The sequence below is a fragment of the Rhinoraja longicauda genome, chromosome 11 (genome assembly GCF_053455715.1).
Source record: "Rhinoraja longicauda isolate Sanriku21f chromosome 11, sRhiLon1.1, whole genome shotgun sequence".
NCBI classification, from domain to species: Eukaryota; Metazoa; Chordata; class Chondrichthyes; order Rajiformes; family Arhynchobatidae; genus Rhinoraja; species Rhinoraja longicauda.
The window spans coordinates 11677295-11684476 of NC_135963.1; positions in this window are offsets into that span (position 1 = coordinate 11677295).

The window sequence follows — 7182 nt, forward strand, 5'->3', positions numbered from 1 at the left end:
TCATCTTTCCAGTGAGGGAGATGCCGCCCCACACCATCATGCTGCCTCCACCAAAAGATGTTACTCTATCGGTGCAGCAATCAGCATAGCGTTCTCCGTGTCTTCTCCACACTTTGACCCTATGATCCAACTGCCGTAGGCAGAATCTGGACTCATCGCTGAACATAACGTTCCTCCACATGTTCAGGTTCCAGTGCACGTGTTGCCGACACCAGCGCAAACGGGCCTGACGGTGAAGGGCAGTCATGGCAGGCCTCCTGGCAGCCCTATGAGACCAGAGATCGGCTGCGTGCAGTCTGTTCCGAATTGTCTGGGCAGAGAGCCGTCGGCCATATCGTCCTGCAAACCTTGACTGCAAATCTGTAGAAGACAGCCTACGGTTCCTAAGTGCTGACAGGGTGAGGAAACGGTCTTCTTCGGGTGTCGTCTTCTTGGGACGCCCACTTCGCGGCCTGTCTCTGTCATCCCCCGTTATATGGAACTTGACCTTCACTTTGGAGATGGTACTAGGGCTCACTCCAAATAATGCCGCAACTTGGTTTTGCGGAACACCAGCTTGAAGTTGCCCTATTGCACGGGCCCTATCCAGATCAGTCAAACGTGGCATGCCGATTCTTGGAGCAGACACCTACTGACCACTGTAGCAGGGCCCATGCTCACAGATGCTGCCAATCAGGTGCCAATCAGTGACCTGATTGTCAGCACCTGGGGGTACCAGAAGCTCAAAACAAGAGTCAATAGCAACAGCAGAATAAGCTGTTTGGCATTGGCAGAGAGGATTTGGCACATTTTTCATGGGCGCAACCCATATACTCAGCTCTGCTGCTCATCCCACAAATGCATGTTCCTTACAAATGTGGCACCATTTAAAAGGGAAATAAACAGGCTTTCCAACGGTATAAGATTTATTGCCAAGAAGCATTGTTACAACAAATAAATAATCTACCAAACACAAATTTCCTTACTTTTTGTGTTATGTTTAGATCAAAATCTGCCCCGAATTTCATAAATTTATGAAATGTCAGTGGTAATGTACAGTGCTGGTTCTCATCCTGTTTATACGTCTTAGGGTAAACAATACGAAGACTAACTTTTAGATTATGTTAAATTTCAGTTAAATCGGAAGCCTCGATAAATGTTAGCAGATCACATGGTATCTGCAGAAGTTGCAAAGTTAATACTTCACGTATTCACCTGTCTTCAGTAAGTTCTTTTAACTTAAAATTGTTGCTTTGCAGTATTTGCTATTGCAGACTTGTAGTCTCAGCCATGATCACATTGAATGGCGGTGCTGGCTCGAAGGGCCGAATGGCCTACTCCTGCACCTATTGCCTCCAGTATTTTCTTTTGGCTGTGATTTCAACAGATCATCGACTGCTGCTGGGGTATTGCAGCAAAAACAAAAGATTTGCTTATTTCTGACAGTCTATTGCAATATTTCATTTTCCATAAGCAAAGAAATATTAGATTCCACGATCTTCATCAATCCATTTTGAGAGTTAGGATACAAACCTTAAAATGTAAATATTATGAAGAGTTTGAATGTTTTGTGCATTTTAATAAACTGGAAGTCCATTATGAATCATGATACCATTTTATAAACACAATTAGATGAAACATCTTGTAGCTCACATTGAATGGCTAAATACATTTCCAATATCCATTGTCATGGAAGATCATAATATTTTAAACCATTTTAGAATACTGCAAATCTCAGAATTAAAGGTTTTAAACATTAAATGTGATTTTTGTTTTCAAATGGTCAAGTGAAACTTCTAGAATGTGCAAATACTAACCCCAGCTATTCTTGGAATAGTGCCAAAGTCACTGTCTTGCAGATTTTAGAGTTTGGTTGTGGTAATAAGCTTGTGTATACAAATATGTACTGGCCGAGTTTTTGTTCTGCTTGGAAAATATGAACTGTTATTAAATAGGTCAGAAGTAGGAACTGTGTAATATTTAATTTTCTCATAATTTAACCGCAGTAAAATCTTGAGTGTCTTCTCTGGAGAGGTCCACAGAAAATAAGAATACAATTTTTTTTAAATGAGCATATCTGATATTAATTTCTCCCCTTGAAACAATTATTAACTGGATAACACAGCTGTCCACCTGTGGAATCAGAACAACACAGAAACAGACTCTTCGGACCAAACATGATGCCAACCTAAACTAATCTTCTCTGCCTGCATGTGATCCATATCCCAACATATCTATGTGCCTATCTAAAAGCCTCAAACATCACGACTGTATCTGCTTCCACCACCAAACATGGCAGCGTGTTCCAGGCAACCACCAATTTGTGTTAAAGAATTGCCCCCCTGTGGTGGTGTGGATGTCCGGACCTGAAATAAGGCTAGATGCCAAGAGAGTACCGAGAAGGTCTTTTAATAATCGTTCAAGCACCCACACGCCACAAGACAGACAAAGGACTGAACCAAAACCCCTCCGGGAAACCCCGTGGCCTAAGGGCGTCCCAGACCTGTCCATCCAGTGCCGAGGAGTTCGACCCAGGGAGTGGCCTAATCCCCAGGGGCCGCCCCACCACACATCTCCTTTAAACTTTCCCCTTCTGACCTTAAAATTATGCCCTCCAGTCTAATTTCCATCCTGGACAGTAGGTCCTGACAATCTACCCTATTGTAGCGCGTCGATAAAGGCCCGAAATAAAGGCAAGGAGCCAGGTATTTCGGGAACGTTATATTTTATTGTACCTCGGTTATCAGACGGGTCTAGTCTGCCGGAATGGCTTGGCGCCCAAACCTTGTCCTTATATACCTGGTCCCGGACCGCCTCCCTGGACTGGTCCATTCCCGTGCCGAGGGGTCGGTAGAAGTATGGCCCGACCCTTGGGAGCCGCCACACTATCTAATATCTAATATCAGGCGGCACAGTGGTAGAGTTGCTGCCTTACAGCGAATGCAGCGCCGGAGACTCAGGTTCGATCCTGATTACGGGTGCTGTCTGTACGTTCTCCCCGTGACCTGCGTGGGTTTTCTCCGAGATCTTCGGTTTCCTCCCACACTCCAAAGGCGCGCGGGTTTGTAGGTTAATTGGCTGGACAAATGTTTTTTTTTTTAAATTGTCCCTAGTTTTAATGTGCGGGGTTCGCTGGGCGGCGTGGACCCGGTGGGCCTGTTTCTGTGCTGTATCTCTAAATCTAAATCTAAAAAAAAATCTATGCCCCTCATATTTTGAAATACTTCTATCAGGTCTCCTCTCTCAATCTCTGGCATTCCAGAAACAAACAATCCCAGCTTGTCCAACCTCTCCTTGTCGCTAATACCCTCTAATGCAGGCATCATTCTGCTAAACCTCTTCAGCACCTCTCTAAAGTCTCCACATCCTGCAATCCGGCAAACAGAAATTGCAGTCAGTACTCCAAATGTGGCCTAACCAAAGTTTTAATAAAGCTGCAACATAATGTCCTGACTCTTATACTCAATGCCCTAACCAATGAAGGCAAGTGCACCATTTTTTAAGCACAATATCCACTTTCTTTATGAAATGCACCACTCGTCTTTGGAATTCATAAGATAATTCAAACATGGCAAAGAGATGATAAGCAAAAGTGTTAAGAGTAACTCAGCAGGTCAGGCAGTATCTGCGGAGAGAATGGATTGGCAACGTTTCAGGTCAGGATCCTTCTTCATACCTCCCGTTGATAAGATCTGTGGTAAGATCTGTGGACAATTTACAATTTCACCAAACAAAATAGGATTAGGAAACTCAGATGCTGGAGACTTCGTCACCATTCAATAAGCACTTTTTTACAAATGTAGGTATCACAAAATGCTGGAGTAACTCAGCGGGTCGGGCAGCATCTCTGGAGAGAAGGAATGGGTGACCCTCGACCCGAAACGTCACCCATTCCTTCTCTCCAGAGATGCTGCCCGACCCGCTGAGTTACTCCAGCATTTTGTGATGCCTTCGATTTGTACCAGCCTCTGCAGTTATTTTCCTACACACCTTTTACAAACGGTGACTATCCATAAGCATTTCAGTTAACAAAAGTTAATCGTTTTTCTTATGCAGGAATCCATATACAGTGTTTCGTGTCATATTCAGGAGCTCAGCTGTTAAATTATCCCAGGCTGTGATAAGTACTTACAGTCAGGCCATTGTTAGGCTCCATAATGATCAAAGCATCAGACTGAAAATGGGACTCTAATTTTACGACGTTGCCTGGTAAAGCAGAGAGTTGATTGGCGTGCAGCCACTCAGCGGCAACAAAGGTCCAACTGTGCTACTGAACATGAAGCACAACCAGAACTCGGAAAATATTCGGTATTGGATGGCGAGCCTTAATTAAAATCCTAGTACCCAACTTGGAAAGGTAGCATTTTCATGTTAGCCCTGACCATTTGAAGTCTTGAAGGGTAGTTTAGGGGGGGGGGGGGGGGGGAGGAAATCTTCAAAGGGAACATTTGCAAGAGGCTTTCATCATGTAAAATGCATTGTACAACTCTTAACAGCTGCTTGCATTGCTGCATCACCACTGTACCCATTATCATTACCGCAAAGTATTGATTAAAAATAAACGCCAACATTCTTCATTCTTTTGGTGGGAAACATTAAGTATTACTCTTGGCCAAGAGATTCAAAGTTCATTGCCTTTCCACCTCTTTGCTCAATGTAAAGGAACTACATTTGTAGCCAATGATTCATTTTGCCTTTGTGGAAGTAACTGATTAAGATTTATATCTGCTCACTGAATTCCTGCCCAATACTATGTACACACGAGAGCATGACACGGGCCAAGTTTGTGCTTTTACATGAAAGTATTAAAAAGGAATTTCAATACAGAAACAAGATTAACATTTCATGACCAGCTGTCACAGCCCCATGTGCACAGCTTGGTTCCCAGTAATTCCCCATCATCAATCATATCTAACTGCAGTCATGCATTCCTGTGATAGACACAAAAAGCTGGAGTAACTCAGCGGGACAGGCAGCATCTCTGGATAGAAGGAATGGGTGATGTTTCGGGTTGAGACCCTTCTTCAGGCTGGTTAGGGATAAGGGATATAGACGGAGATGTGGAGAGATAAAGAACAATATGCAAAAAAGTAACGATGATAAAGGAAACAGGCTATTGTTAGCTGTTTGTGGAATGAAAATGAGAAGCTAGTGTGACCTGGGTGGGGAAGGCATGCAGAGGGAATGCCGGGGCAATCTGAAATTTAGCCTCACTCTGACAGAGGACATACCTGTTATATCATCGTTCTCATCTTAACTACTGGAAACATTCTTACCATTACAGTGACTCAAGTCTGTACGATCTACCTGCCTGGACTGCAAGAACAGGGTGGCACAGTGGTAGAGTTGCTGCCTTACAGAGAGAATTAGAGTTAGATTTAGCTCTTCGGGCTAAAGGAATCAAGGGGCATGGGGGGAAAAGCAGGAGCGGGCTACTGATTTTAGATGATCAGCCATAATCATATTGAATGGCGGTGCTGGCTCGAAGGGCCGAATGACCTACTCCTGCACCTATGTTTCTATGTTACAGCGCATGCAGCGCCAGAGATCCCGGTTTGATCCCGACGGCCCGTGCTGTCTGTACGGAGTTTGTACGTTCTCCCCGTGACCGCGTGGGTTTTTCCGAGATCTTCGGTTTCCTCCCATACTCCAAAGACATACGGGTTTGTAAATTAATTGGCTTGGTATAAAGTGTAAATTGTCCCTTGTGTGTGTAGGATACTGTTAATGTGCGGGGATCGCTGGTCGGCGTGGACTCGGTGGGCCGAAGGGCCTGTTTCTGCACTGTATCTCTAAACTAAACCAAAACAGCTCCCATACCTCTACCAAGGAGGACAGCAGGCAAATGGAACACCACCCACTTGCACCCTCACCTCCTGGTCACACACCATCACTAGGAAACACATTGCCATTCCTGCATTGTTGCTGGGTCAAACGATAAGGGCGGCACGGTGGCGCAGCGGTAGAGTTGCTGCCTTAAAGCGAATGCAGCGCCGGAGACTCAGGTTCGATCCTGACTACGGGTGCTGTACTGTACGGAGTTTGTACGTTCTCCCCGTGGGTTTTCTCCGAGATCTTCGGTTTCCTCCCACACTCCAAAGCTGTACAGGTTTGTAGGTTAATTGTCTGGGCAAATGTTTTAAAAAATTGTCCCTCGTGGGTGTAGGACAGTGTTAATGTGCGGGGATTGCTGGGCGGCGCGGACTCGGTGGGCCGAAGGGCCTGTTTCTGCGCTGTATCTCTATATCTAAATCTAAAAATCTAAACTCGTGGCACTCCCTCTCCAATAGCAACACGGGACACCCAAAACAGTTCAAGCCCAAGATTACCTTTTGAATTCGGGAATGGGCAATAAATACGTGGCCCTGACAATGATACCCAGATCGTAAAAATGAATTTCCAAACTTCTCCCCTCATCCATGTTGTTAATCTATTTTTTTTGCTAAGTCATAATATTAGACAGCCTTGAATCTGCAATTTGCATTATATCCTCTTAATCTTCTACATCCTTTATACAATGGTGCAGCACAATGAGGTGTAGTAGTTGAATGCAAGACTGTACCGCAGATCTGCCTACACAAAGTTGTTTGAATCAGTATTTCCAGAAACTTGCCCTTACATTTGCTTATGATGCCCGTTTTGTACATCAACCTTGCATCCATTCTTTTGTCTGATTATTTTAACAATATTATTCACCCAACAACGTATTGGAATGCCAGTTGGCACAGCATTACCAACTGGGGCTTAAACTGTTCCACTGTGAAATACCCTCACGGTGTGCCTACTTCCAAGAGGTTCTCCTCCACTCTCCGAAGGTGGTTCTGTGAACCGTTCCTCACTGCTCTGCCTCTCGATTCCTGAAGCACTCCTGCTCCACAACCATGTTTTATACTTAAGACTTTAGAGATACAGTGTGGAATCAGGCCCTTCGGCCTTGTCTGCACTGACCAGCGATCACCCCATACACTGGCACTATCCTACACACTAGAAACAATTTTACCAAAACCAATTAACCTACAAGCTTGTGGATCTTTGGAGTGTGGAAGGAAACCGGAGCACCCAGAGGAAACCCACGCGATCACAGGGAGAACGTACAAAACTCCATACAGACAGCACCCATGGTCAGGATCGAATCTGGGTCTCCAGCGCTGTAAGGCAGCAATTCTACTGCCGCCCCGTTCTGACCCATTACCTGCCAGGCTT